The 14481-nt window shown below is 35.5% G+C and overlaps 1 protein-coding gene across 2 annotated transcripts in view; it reads left to right on the top strand.

Moving 5' to 3' along the window:
* pbl (epithelial cell transforming 2 pebble) overlaps positions 1-14481 on the top strand; it is a 237909-nt gene that overhangs the window by 204241 nt on the left and 19187 nt on the right. The window lies entirely within an intron of this gene.

Genomic DNA, 14481 nt, shown 5'->3' with positions numbered 1-14481 from the left:
CCGCTCAATAAGAAGACAACCAGGAATATCCTACGAAGGTATGTCCAAAATTATTCTTCCCATATATTCTTCATGCATCTGTCTTTAAAACATCAGTAATGCCCTAAAAATTGACGACATAAAAGGGATACTCCTAAAGAAAAATAGGCAAAATAGCCATAAAAATTAATATTTATTTAGCAGAGTAACATGGAAATTTTTCCAGAAATATCTATATAGTAAAATTCTATATAATAAAATTCTGAATTAAAGACTTTAAGAATTTTGAGGCACATGCATTGAGAAAGCTTTTTGTAAGAAAAGGAGATATGGAGTAAGATTTAAAGAAAAAAAAAAAATCATTATATTTAGCAAAGCCATACATAATTTATATAACAATAACAAAAGTAAAGTTGAAATTGAATAAATTTTCATCTAAGACAAGAATGTAGTTTGTCTCCAACTATTCAATATTTTTATGAATTGATTTATATGTATGGAGAAATACAATACGAGGTATCCAGTTAATGAGAAGGACTGTTAATATAATGTTTGTATGTAGATGACCCAATCATATTACCAGATAATGAATGACCTTCAAAAATCAGTTTATGAATTAAATAAATTACAATATTATCTAAGATTTCACAAAAGAACACAAAACATAACTTGCTTTTTGAAATTAGGTAAAAAAAAATCTTAATTTTATAACACAATGGCCCCCTTCTACTGTGTTATATGGTTCAGAAGTGTGCACTTTGAAAAGAAAGATTATGGTAAAATAACAGAGCAGAAATGGAATTTTTAAGAACAATTAAGGGATGTACAAAATTAGATCATATCAAAAATTATCTTGAAAGAATTATTTATAGTTTACATGAAAAGGAATAAATAAAAAGCATATCAGCCACCAAAAGAAGCAGATATGTACAGACTAAGGAGAAAAAAGATCATTGTTTATTTAGTAAACAGTTCTTTATTTTACTAGCTGTTAAATGTCAGTAGATGGATACATCAGTGAAGCAGTTTATCAAGGCTTTTTATCACCATATTGTGTATAGTTTGGGTTATCTGATTATTTATCTCTGTTGCACACAGCATATTATCAGTATGTCAGTTGATAAATATTTTCCATATCTTGGGAAATATTATATTACCTTTGCTGTTATATTACCTTGAGTATCTTGATCTTCCTCTGAGAAAAGAGCAAAGTATAAATGGATTAATTTCTTAGAGTGTGGAAAAACAATGGCTGATCATCACAAGAAGTCACTTGAAGAACTCCTAAAACAAGGACAAATGATAAAGCATCTTGAAACAAAGAAAACAGATTTATTAGTGGACAAGAAGAATGTGTTTTGCAATAAACATATCACAGATGAAGAACGCTGTAAAGATTATTACAGTCATCTTCTTGAGAAGCAATCAAACTATACACGAGAGATCAAACAAGCAAAGCTTAAAGTTCAAGAGCTCGATTCCCAGTTACAAGATGAAAAAAGCAGGTGTGAGAAAAAAGACTCGTGTAGTAGAGAGAAGTGAATCCGAGCTTAAAGCTGAGCTAGCTAGGTTACAAAGATTGCGCAGAATAATAGAGATTAAGCGGTTTGAAGATCACAAGAAGTCACTTGAAGAACTTCTAAAACAAGGACAAATGATAAAGCATCTTAAAACAAAGAAAACAGATTTATTAATGGCTGATCATATTTGAGTTTCAAATAAACAGAACAATTTGAATTTTGTTGACATGTGCATGCACACACAAAATAAAACTGATAACGAAGTCATAAGAGTTCATTTGAATTGTTATAGAAGTGTTAATAGAATGGCTTATTTATTGCAGTGTCAAGTGATAGAGCAGTGTAATTGACCTGCTTCTCTAATTTCTCCAATATTTTTTTTCAAGGATTAAAAAACAAAACAAAAAAAATTCATGAATTAATTTCTGCTGTAATTGCTATATGTATGCTTTTCTGCATTCAGAAAAGAATAATGATGCATTTCTCACAACATGAAATGCTGATAATGAAGTTAATAAATGCATCATAAGAGGTCTTGGAAAGAGCCAAGTATGAGGCAATGAGAAAATAACAGTAAGAGCATGCAGATTGAAAGGACCAAAGGGAAAAAAGCAGTCAAAAATTTGACCTCATAGAGCATCTCATCAGTTACATGTGCTGCCTCTTTTTTTCTCAAAGATTTGTGCACATGCTTGCTCTGATATACCATGCCAGAGAGTATACAACTTAGAATCTCCCGATTTTTGTAGCTTTGGCTGAAAATCTCTCTGCCCTATTACCCCATTCATTTTCTGTCTCTATTGTCTCTTAACGCCAAGAGCCACTGTAGCTCAGTTGGTATAGATGAAGCCCTTTGGTTAGAAAGACCTAGGTTTGATTCCCATCAAGATCTGAGTCACTTTATCTGGTCTCTTTTGACTAAAGGTGAGTTATTGCAGGCATAGGTGAGTTAGCTAAGTTTTTTCACCTGGGAACTTGGGTTTTTCATCCCCCAGAACAAGCAAACTGGCCCTGTGGACACACACACCACAGACATAAAATCCCCCCCTCCCCAAACGCAAGACTCTGCAATAAGCTGGTTGGGGTTTCCCATGGTCTCATAATCATAGCGGACCCTGCACCAAGTGGAATAAGAATACTATAAAGAGAAGAAGATTGTCTCCTAATGCCACCTATTCTAATCTTTTTGACTACCTCTCCTTAAATGTTGATTTTCTTCATTCAAATTTTCTTAATAGTAAAGCTATCTTACTCAGATTTAAACATACCACATCATATGGCTTTTTCTCTTCCAACTGCACAGATGAAATAGGTGAAGATGCTGAGACTTTTGCTGTCACTGGTGGTTTTAGACAAATTGTTCACATGCCTATCAAAATACCAGCTAATTCTAACCACTTTCCAAACACCCTACGTCTTTCTCACTGTTGACTCATATACACTGTGAATGTCGTATGTCTAGATAACTCGGACAGCAATCCAGTGCTGAACACCTCTTCCACATAGCAACACTCACACAACTGCTGTCACTCAAGAGTTGCCTGGCATTATAGGAACTTCAAGTAGGATGATCTTTATTAACTTCTATCCTCATTCCCTTAGTTGGATTGTTTTTCACCTTCAAACCAAAACATATGCACTGAACATGTCACTAAAGCAATTCTTACTGTTATGGGTATTGTTGTGTCCTGAAAGGGCTAAGAAATGTTTAATGTAATTTATTCAGGTCACAACTTTAATACAATTTAGGCAGAGAATATGGAACATTGGCAATAGAATAAGTGTAAGCTGTTTACAAGTGCAAAACAATTAAAATTTAGGAATTACATAAATTTGTATAATAAGCTTTTATATATAATCTGTATTAAGTGTGGACCAGATATAGAGATCCATGTAAGCTGGCAAATCCACTTGAAAAAAACCAGCCTCTAGTACTAAATTAGCAAGGCCTATGAGTCAGGGTTCAAGGATTGCTGCATTATGCAAAGGAAGGAAGGGAGAGAAGTACTGGAAAAGGAAACCTAAGCGTCTTCCAGGAAAGGAAAGCAGGCACACATGCGACTAAAATAGAGGGAGCTAAGGAGATTGACGTGAGCACACGTGACCGTGTTGGCACGCATCGCGAAGATTGAGAATTGCCGAGAGGAGAAAATTAAACAAAAAGGCCTTGCAAGCACGATTCCAGATCTTTTTTTTATTCCTGGTTCTTGAATCTCTCGGACAGTGGTTGAGCTCACCGTCGGGGAAGTTCCTGGCTAGTCGTGGAAGGCATTTGGTTCGTCTGTCGTAGCGTTCGTAATGGGCCAAGCTATATCTGTGCACTAGGGTAGCTGTGTGTTGTCGTACGACGGAATGAACCAAATCGATGCTGTCCATTCGAGGCGACGTTACCGTGCCACCTCCCAGTTTTCCCGCTGAGATTCTACTCGCACAGATCAACGGGAGATATCCTTCTAGATGACTATATTGAAGGCCTTGATGACCAGACAAGGCAGGAGGAAATTTAAGAATTTAAGGACAGAAATGGTAATGTAGATCTTTGAATTCCTATTTCCAGTTATAGAAGAGAGTGAATTCCCTGTGAGAACATTTGAATTGGACTAAACTTTAAGGGACTGTAAGAATAGCCTACAACTAGGCATATGCCCGAGATAGTATTAAGATTTGTTTGCCCCACGAGGCCGAGTAGATATCTGATCAAGCTAAACTTAATGTATAAAGTGTGTTATTGTGTTAACTCACGGCCACATGTATCAGAATGGCATGATGATTACCTATGAATATATACTAAATTGATTGTATTAGTGGTTATTGCAAGTTATTATGTGTGATTAGTATGAATTAATTAGAGCCTTTGGTCTAACTTGAGAGCAATCATAATTAACCTGTTTGAATTGTATAATTGTATATTTCCTTAAAGCACATTAAATTGTTTCTTTCAAGTACCTGCCTGATCTGCTTATGTTATATGAATTCAAAACTGCCGTTCATAAAAATATCAACCAACTAAGCGGGAAAAATCCATGAGTACAAATGTTTTAAGCAGGCCACGACTGTGAGAAAGAAATAAGCAAACGGAGGGATAAGATTAATCTTGATCTAATTATCATGTATCACTCTGAAGGGGTCACCCTGAGCAAGAATCCTTTCTATCCTAGGTATTAGCTGGCACAGTGAAAAATAAATGCGTTAATACTTATCGGGTGAACTCCATCAGATTGTTGTGTGATAAGATGATCTTTAGAATATAAAGAGGCCAATAAGACTGCAAAGATCTTAAGAAAAAAATATTTGATAGGAGACAAGTGATTTACTTGCATATGTGAGAGAGCTAAGATAACAGTAGCAATAATTAACAAATAATAAAGGCACAAGGTAAAGCAAAAGGGGAAGGAATGTTAAACAAGGGGCATAGTCAAAAGGGTATAATACAAAAATAAATATTATAACAAAGAATGGCTCGGCCAGTAAGATTTTGATAGAAAAGAGAACGGATAAATAAGTAAGATAAGGTACTGTGGTAGGCAAACAATCAGTAAATAATGTACGAACATTAAGAAGTTTTGATTTTGACACTGACCACGACATATTAACTGCCAAAGTGAAGATAAAATTCAACAGGAAAAATAATATCAGAAAAGAAGAAAACATCAACCTATCAAAACTAAAAGATAGCTCAAGCAGAAGTCGATTTTTAGAACAGATGTGCTTGAAATTAAAACCCTCCATCTTCCAGAACAGTGGAAAATACTGGGAAGAAGGAAAAGAAACAGTGTTATCAATTGCAAAAGCCACTCTAGGTTCCAAACCCAAAATAAACAAACAGTGGATAACCCAAGAAATCATAGCTACCATAGAAGAGAAAAGAGAGGCCAAGATACTTGTAAACCAACAAAACAATGAAGAGAATAGAGAAAAAAACAGAGCATTAAAAAATAAAGTTGATAACCTATGCAAAAAAGCCAAAGGAAAATGGTTAGAAGAAAAAGCTAAGAAATGCCAAGAAGCATACCAACAAAACAACCTAAAAGTCTTCCATGATACTGTAAGAGAAATTACAAAGGAATTCTCAGCAAAAGATAAACAATGATAAACAACAAGATGACTGAAACCGGGAATATTGAATATATAAGAAAAATCTGGTCAAAACCATTTTAAGACTATCTTCCACCAAGGAAACAAAACTACAATGCCAACAATAGAAGAAAATAATGATCACCCAAAAATTTTACAAGAAGAAGTTAGATATACAATAAAACAAATGAAAAACAATAAAGCTCCAGGCATTGATACTATCCCTACTGAAATGTGGTCATATGGAGGCAGCATATCAATCGAATATTTAACAACCCTATTCAATAAAATACTACAAACAGGAGAGATCCCAGATGACTGGAGAACTGGAAAGATCATCCCAATATACAAGAAAGGAGACAAAAGAGACTGCAGAAATTACAGACCAATCAATTTACTCCCTCACACCTATAAAAGAATTATACAAATAGACAAATTATACAAATAATTATACATAAGAATTATACAAATAGATCCAAAGAGGAGTAATGCAAGGATGCCCATTATCCCCATGCCTATTCAACATATATCTAGAAGAAGTTGTAAAGAAAGCAATAGACAGTGAGCCTGGAATCAATATCAACGGTTTAAACATAAATAATATCAAATATGCAGATGATCTCTTCCTTCTTGCAAGAACCCCAAATGAACTACAAAAGTTGATCAACAAGCTAAACGAAACCTGTAAAACATATGACATGAAAATAAATATACAAAAGACAAAAATGATGAAAATAGGGAGGAACAGAACTACCATTTCAGCCACCCTAAACGGAAAACAAATAGAACAAGTAGACAACTTCATATACCTTGGATCAAAACTAACAGAAACAATAGATGAACTCAAAACAATCAAACACAGAATAGCGATAGGATGAACCACCATGGGAAAATTACAGAAAATCTGGAAAACAAACAAGATATCTAAACAAGCTCAAATCAAATTATATGAAGCAATAATTATACCAACAGTCATTTATGGAGCAGAAGCATGGACAGTTGAAAAAAGAGAGGAGAAAAAACTGCTGGCATTTGAAATGAGCTTAAGAAAAATAAATAGAACAAGTTGGATAGAAAAGAAAACAAACATCACAGTCAGACAAGAACTATTGTATAAAAAGACAATAATAGAAAAAATTAGAAAACAACAACTGAGATGGTTTGGACACACTGTACGCATGGATGCAGACAGACTTCCTAACGTCCTAATCAATACTTTTCCAACTGAAAAAAGCAGACCTGGAAGACCAAGAATTACCTGGCTGAAATTAATAAAGAACATCTCGGGATGCAGAACATATAAGGAACTTTTTCGAACAGCAAGGAATAGAGAAGACTGGAAGATCCTGCTCAAGAGAAGACTCAACCCGTCTTAGACGGAACAGAAGAAGAAGAGGTAGGCAAACTAAAATTAGCTTCTTCAACAACCTCCAGAATATTTTGCCACCTTCTTGATATTTATTTTCTATGTTCTTGCCAAAGTCCTCCCATTACTTTTGTTTAACTAGTTTTACACAGTGTTTAGCTTTCTTACATTTGTCTCTGTATTCTCTAAGAGCAAAAGCTGACTTATTTGGCAGGAACTGTTGATATGCTTTCTTCTTTTCCTTCACTTCCTGTTTAACTTCCTGTGTCCACCACGTAGTTCTGATTTTTCTATCCTTGCAGACAACTTCACCACATGCCTCTCTAGCTGAGTCAATCAGGGCTTTCTAGAAGGCTTGCCACTGAATCTCCATTGTCTGATTCCTGTTCTCAAACTCTTTCATTTTTTCTTCAATAATCTTTGTGTATTTTAATCTACAGTTCACATCTGAGAGCTGCTCAACTTTTATTCGCTTTAAAACTTTCTTACATGTTATTCTTTTCAATATGAAAATCAATTTTATCCTGCTCAAGACTAAATAGTGATCACTTCCAATTTCAAATCCTCTGGGCATTCTGGTGTCCTGCATCAGAGAGAAAACATCACTATCAACAATAACATAGTCAATGAGACTTTCCTTGCCTCTTCTCTCCATGTGAATTTGTGCACATTTTTATGTTGGAACATGGTGTTGGTAATAACCAGTCCATGTTCTGAGCAGAAATCCAACAGATATTTGCCATTATTATTGGCTTTGCTCTTTTCTCCAAATTTTCCCAAAATATTTTTGCATGTCTGACAATCATTTCCTACTCTGCTATTTAGATCCCCAACAAGGACCAGCTTTTCCTTTTTCATTGTGTCAGTTGCTTTTTCTAAAGCCCCAAATAATTCCTCCACTTCTACCTTAGTAGAACCTTCTGTGGGACCATAGGCACAAATAAGTCTCATTGTCCAGTTCCCCATTCTCATTTGTTCACATTACTCTACTTGAGACTGCCTGCCATTCAAGAAGATTAGCTTCGTATTTTGTGTTGAATACTATGGCTACTCCTTTTCCTTGATTGTCATTGCCTGAATATAACATTTTGTATTTATTGCGCAGAAAGAGCTCACCAGTTTTTGTCTTTTTTGTTTGTCACCCCTATTATGTCAATCTGGTATTTATCTAATTCCTGAGCTAGCTCCATTTCTTTGCCATTCAGGCCTCTTATGTTGATAGTACCGATCTTTAACTCTGGTGATGCTGAGTTGTGGTGTGCTTTTGGATTTTTTCCAGTAGCTGACTTTTCGTTGTTCGCCCTGGTTCCCTGGCAAAAACAACGGGTACCTTGTTTAACTGGGCGATGCCCCAGCCGGCATGATGTTTTGTCATGTTGTACCATCATTTTGTATATTGATTTAAGACAATAAGAATACAATTTGGTCTGCTAAATCCCAAATTGCCAGCCCATCCTCGTTCACTCAGTATCCAGGTGGATACTCAGGGTGCGCCACGAGAAGATGAGAATTGGACGTTAGGTCAGAAGCCGTGGTGGGTTTTCCGCATTCCTTGAAAGGCTCTGTGGAGGTCTCCTCTCAGTTATACATTGAAAAGTTTTTCGAATCTCAAGTGGTTGAATTTGATATCTGCATGGCTTTTGATTGGATGTGCCACAATGTTCTATTAAGTAAACTCCCATCTGGTCTCTCCATGACTTCTGCAACTAGCTGGTTTGCCAGCTTTCTGATTGGATACACGTTATTCATGGTGGTTTGAAAGTTCCTTATCTTTTAATGGTGCAAGATGTTGGAGTCCTATAAATCTCTGTTCTCTCACCCACCATTCTCTCTTCCTTCTGTATATCAGTGACCTTCTCCAGTTGATGGCAAATCCAATTCAATTTTACAGATGATAATATATTACACTTTCTCACTTAAAAAATCTTATGCTACACAAATCTCAACTGCAGACATCAACCTCTGTTATCTTAAATTGTGAACTCTAAAGCATTCTTCAATGGCATTGAGATCACCTTCTTAATTTCTTTACTACAAAACAGTTCTGCCTTATTTCACTACAAAAAAAGCATTTTCTCTCAGTCTTACTTTTGAAATCACCTAAATCTCTAGACAAGATGAGATTTCTCTTCTCCAAACAGGATTTCTCTTTCACTGAAGGTTACTTCCAAATAAATCATAAATCTGGTGTGGTGCCTCTAACAAAAATCTCTCTTAAAAATACTTGCCTCAATACCAAAGGAAGCAATTAGGTTGATTAATTGCCTACCTCTAACCATTTCATTTTCTGTCCGCTTTCACACAGTATTCATCGCTGCTGTATGTATCTTCTATAAATAATTCCATTATAACCATTCATGTGAACTAGCACTGGTAATTCTTCAACTCTCTATGAAAACATGTACAGAATCCTTCCCTTCAACATCCCCTCACAGATCTTCAAATCGAATAAACAGATTTTTTCTTTCTTGACTTTGCCCATCAATAGTATTAATGTACTGTAGGTTGATCAACCTCTAGTATATGGGATCAGCATTAAAAAAAAAAAAAATTAAAAAATCCATCAATGGTATCTGTCTGTCTCTCTCTCTCTAGCATTGGTAATTCTTCCACTCTCTATGAAAACATGTACAGAATCCCCCCCCCCCCAACATCTCTTCAAATCGAACAAACAGATTTCTTCTTTCTTGACTTTTCCCATCCATAGTACTAATGTACTGTAGGTTGATCAACAACCTGTAGTATGTGGGATCAGCATTAAAAAAAAAAAAAAACTTTAAAAATCTATTAATAGCATCTCTCTCTCTCTCTCTCTCTCTCTTATGTATGGCATCAAATGATATCTCTCTATCAGAAATAATGATAAAAATGCATAGAAAGAAGCAAGAGAATGTTTATCCAGAGTGGAACAGTGATGTAGTGAGGTATGCTAAGTGCATTCAGTGGCATAAATTCACATTTCATCTTTTACACTTTATTTTTTATTCTGGTTTGGAACCACTGCCACTGCCATAACCTTTTCTTTTTTCTGACAAGAAAAAGAAAACATTATTAGTTTCCAACAGTCAAAGTTCAAAGAATCATAGTAAACATTGTTGCAGCTAAACAACTAGCATAGGAAGATTGTAGGATTAAGGTGGGGAAAAAAAGAGAATTCTTAACTTCACTAATTCAAAGAAACCATCAAATTGTTGAGTGCTCATAGCATTACATGAATGCTAGCAATTCACTCATATGCAATCAACTACGAGCCCCCAAATGTCTCCCTGAATGTTTGCAACATCTCCTCTCTTGAAGAGACAATATCTTCTATCTTAAACAGGCGAGCTCTTCTCCTTGGTTTTGGACTTACCTTGGCAGTCTCTCCAATGTTCTTATGAAAAAAAAAACACTTATTCTCAACTGCAAGTTTGAATCACATGCTCAAATCCAAAACCATCCAATGTAAACTTGGCAATAAACAGACGGGTTGCCAACATATCCGGAATTCCTTCACTCCTGCAGAAATTTCAGTTCTCACAAAAGGACATGATTTTGCTACAGTGCCTAAAAGAAATCTATATCTGGATTTCCTACATAACATTAAGAGGAACCTAACCCCCTCTCAAGTGATAACGTTATAAACTCCAACTTGAGGTCTCCTCAGTGCTACTCGGAGCTAAACTTCCTCCCCCAAACTTATCACTATCTGAAATTAAGGCCCTAAAATCATTGAGACATAATAACCATCCTACCATAATGAAACCATCATCGACATCCTACCATCATGGACATTGAGTACAACAACAAAAAAAATTTCTCTTCTGTTAAAAGATTAGTCAACTTAACAAGAGACTTCCCAGAATCCTACCAGCAGCCGAATTAACAAACTTAATTCCTTACTCAACAAAGTGATTAGTTGGGATGAAGACACTATCAAAAAAAATGAAGACCCATTTTGGTATGTGACCATATTTTTATGGCCTTCCAAAAATACATAAGGAAGGAGTTCCACTCAGATCCATAGTGGATTGCATAGACTACTACCTATCGCTTAGCCAAATTCCTAACTCTTCTTTTAAGCTCCTGCACTGATATACATAAACCTCTGTGAAGAATTCATCAGATTTTTCGACAAAAATTAAAAAACTTAACCCTTCAAACTACAAATCTAATGATTAGCTTTGATATTCAGTCCTTATTTACTAGTATACCTCTGGCCAGAAACTCTCCACATGAGTTTCTTCCAGACATAGTTGAAGTTTTCAACAACAGTTCAACAGATCACAAATTATCTGCTCTAATTCCCAAGCTCTCTAACTAGGATTGAACACCAACTCTGGCTATTTCATCTGCAGAAACCATTGAAGTTCCTTCAATGGTTCCTTGGTTATTGATGCCCCTTGTCACCTGCACTTGCTAATTTCTACTTAGAGCATCGTGAAGAATTCTGTTCTCTTCAATACAACTCCAACCTTCCTTTTGAGTTCGATATGTATGTTTACCATCTGGCTGGACTCTGAAGAATCTCTACTTGAATTTTTAACCAAATTCAACAGCATACACCCATGCATAAATTTTACTATGAAACAAGAAAATGATGGACAATTAGCTTTCCTGGATGTCCTTCTTTCCTGTACATCTTCTGAAATATTTGCTATTTCTATTCACCGTAAACCTACTTTCACAGGCTGTCACAGACAGCAAGATTCAGCACATCATCCATCTAAAAAAATAGGCATCTTCAAAGCTTTGCTCAACATATCACAAGTTATCTGCTCTAATTCCCAAGCTCTCCAAGGATTGAACACCATCCAGTGCATCTCACTACAGAATAGTTTCACCCCAAGGAAGTTTAAATGCATCTTAGACTCTTACAAGCCCATTGCCAAGAATCCTGAACTTGTATGGGGAGTCCCTATCCCATATATTGCAGGAATCTCTGAGCCAATTGTTAAGATCCTGAAAAGATATAATTTAGTTCCTACTAAATTTTTTCCTATCAACAAAATCTCCTCTTAGTTACCATCAATGAAAGATAAACAGACAGCACGCTCTCTCTCTCTGCTGTTTACTGTTTAAGTTCAATGTTTGAGTGCCTTCACTTGTACTTTGGACAAAGGCTTTCTGTTGAAAAATGACTACAAGAACACCAATCTTATATTAACAACAATAAACTGAAAAATCTGGCCTTGCTCAGCATGGAGTATCACTGACCATGATATCCTATAGTCCAATACTTGCCTTTTATGTCAGGGCAGGTTTAGGTTAGAGGGGGTTATTCAAAGAGAATGTTGAGGCACTTCTACATTGCCCAAATTTAAATTTGAATGATTGTATGTATATTGCCATGATTTGGAAGAGTTTCATCATCATCAAATGGCAATCAATAATGTTTTCCATGTTTTAATTATTATTTTTTTTAATATACAATGCTCTGATAATTCATTATGTAATTAAATTTAATTTTATTTTAAATCATTTAATTTTAAATTTAGGCCTTAATTGTAATCTTATTTTATTGTAACCATCCACTAGGTGGCAACTCTGTAAATAGGATTAACATTTTTTGTTGTAGTTTCATCTTGTGATGCACTGATGATGACCAGTTAGTTTCTGGTTGAAATATTTGCAGTAATAGAATTATTGTATTATTGTGAATGCGTGTGTATAATATAGTTGAAATTTAGAGGACATTGCTAAAGTAGCCAGGATAGCTCGTAAGATTACTTGGTTATTGAAGAATGCATTAACAAGCAAAGATAAGGGAGTTATCATTCCTATTTATAAAGCCTTGATACCACCACATCTGGATTACTGTGCTCAGTAGAAAGTATTTTTACCTTGGGTATAATTATGTTAAAGATACTAAGCAATTTTAAACCTGGTTTTACTCCATTTTTCCCAAGTAAGCAAACAGACAAAAATGTCAAGTTTGTACCTGCAAGTGATGCAAGACTGGCTGATCCTACAGGTAGTGCAAGACCAAGGCAACTCGTGGTAGAGGTGGAACAAGCTCCGATCACTAATCTTAATATTTACCCTTAATGCCAAAACACATCTCCAAGAAGGGGATGTATGATGTTTTGTATTAAAGGCAAGGGGCCACTACCCAGACCGGTTTCGACCTTTTTTGAGGTCTCATCAGTGGGAGCTAGGCTAGGAATACCAAGATTTAGTAATACAGAGCTTGTATTTTACCAAAACAAGTTACCATAAGGTGTTTTAACTTTATTAAATAAATAAAAATCTCAGGAGGAGATATAGATGTAGAAAGTATTTTTACCTTGGGTATAATTATGTTAAAGATACCAAGCAATTTTAAACCTAGTTTTACTCCATTTTTCCCAAGTAAGCAAACAGACAAAAATGTCAAGTTTGCACCTGCAAGTGATGCAAGACTACCACGAGTTGCCTTGGTCTTGCATCACTTGCAGGCGCAAACTTGACATTTTTGTCTGTTTGCTTACTTGGGAAAAATGGAGTAAAACCAGGTTTAAAATTGCTTGGTATCTTTAACATACAGTGCTCAGGTCTGGTCACCTGGATTTCTTGATGAGGAAGTGGTAGAGAGAACCCAGAGCAAGTGATCAAGATCGTGAGTGGCCTTTGGAATGCTCCCCATGAAGATGGATTGAGGGTTCGTGGATTGCAAAAGTTGTTCAATAGGGAAAAAAAAGAGGTTGGAGGGATACGATAAACATTTGTTACTTAAAGGATTTTATAGGATTATAAATTAAAGATGTCAAGAAATTATATTCTTGGTTTAATCCTTTATCAAAGTGTAAGCAAACAAAGTTTGTACCTGAAGTATTTTCAGGACAGGACTTGGATAAATGATTAAACCAAGAATATAATTTCTTGGCATCTTTAATTTATAGTATAACCAAGTGGACTTCCTGCGTTTTATAGGATTGGTGCAAGGGAAATGTTTCAGCACTTCACTAGAGGGGCAGAAAAAGATGTAATCTCTCAAAGTTGGGTAAGAGTGTGGTTAGCAAGGATGTGAGAACTAGATTTTTTTTTTGCTTAGAGAGTGGTGAATGAATGGAATGGGTTAACTGAGTCAGTTGTGAGTGCTTTATCTGTTAATATTTCAAGGAGAAGTACAATAGATATTGTGTTATAATGATGGAATAGCTTCCGATATGTTTAAATTTATAAACAGGGTAGGAAGCAAATTGGGAAGTGAGAGTCATAATACCAGCTCACAAAACAGTAAATAATTATTAAAATCTGGATATGTATCTTATAGGAATGTGAGGAGAGAAATTACTGACAAGATATATCTAGAATCCTGGAGCAGAGGTTTGTCACCTAGATAAGGTACAATATAGATCTGGAGTCAGAATGAAGGAAGAGTTGAATAGAAGATTAACAGTTTCTAGTGATTATCATCCATAACTGAGAAAGTAAATTTAACTATTTATCACTCCACTTTTAAGGAAACTCACCAGAGATGGAGACAAAATAAGAATTCAAGCTATCACGCAGAATCTTGGGATAAATCCCCCTTGTAAGAAGAATCGAGACAGTTGGTTTGGGATGCAAAATGCAAAGGAA

This window comes from Typopeltis vanoorti, chromosome 24 (genome assembly GCF_054136105.1).
Source record: "Typopeltis vanoorti isolate ZY-2024b chromosome 24, IOZ_Tvanoo_1.0, whole genome shotgun sequence".
Classification (NCBI taxonomy): Eukaryota; Metazoa; Arthropoda; class Arachnida; order Uropygi; family Thelyphonidae; genus Typopeltis; species Typopeltis vanoorti.
This window is presented reverse-complemented; position numbering and strand designations above follow the sequence as displayed.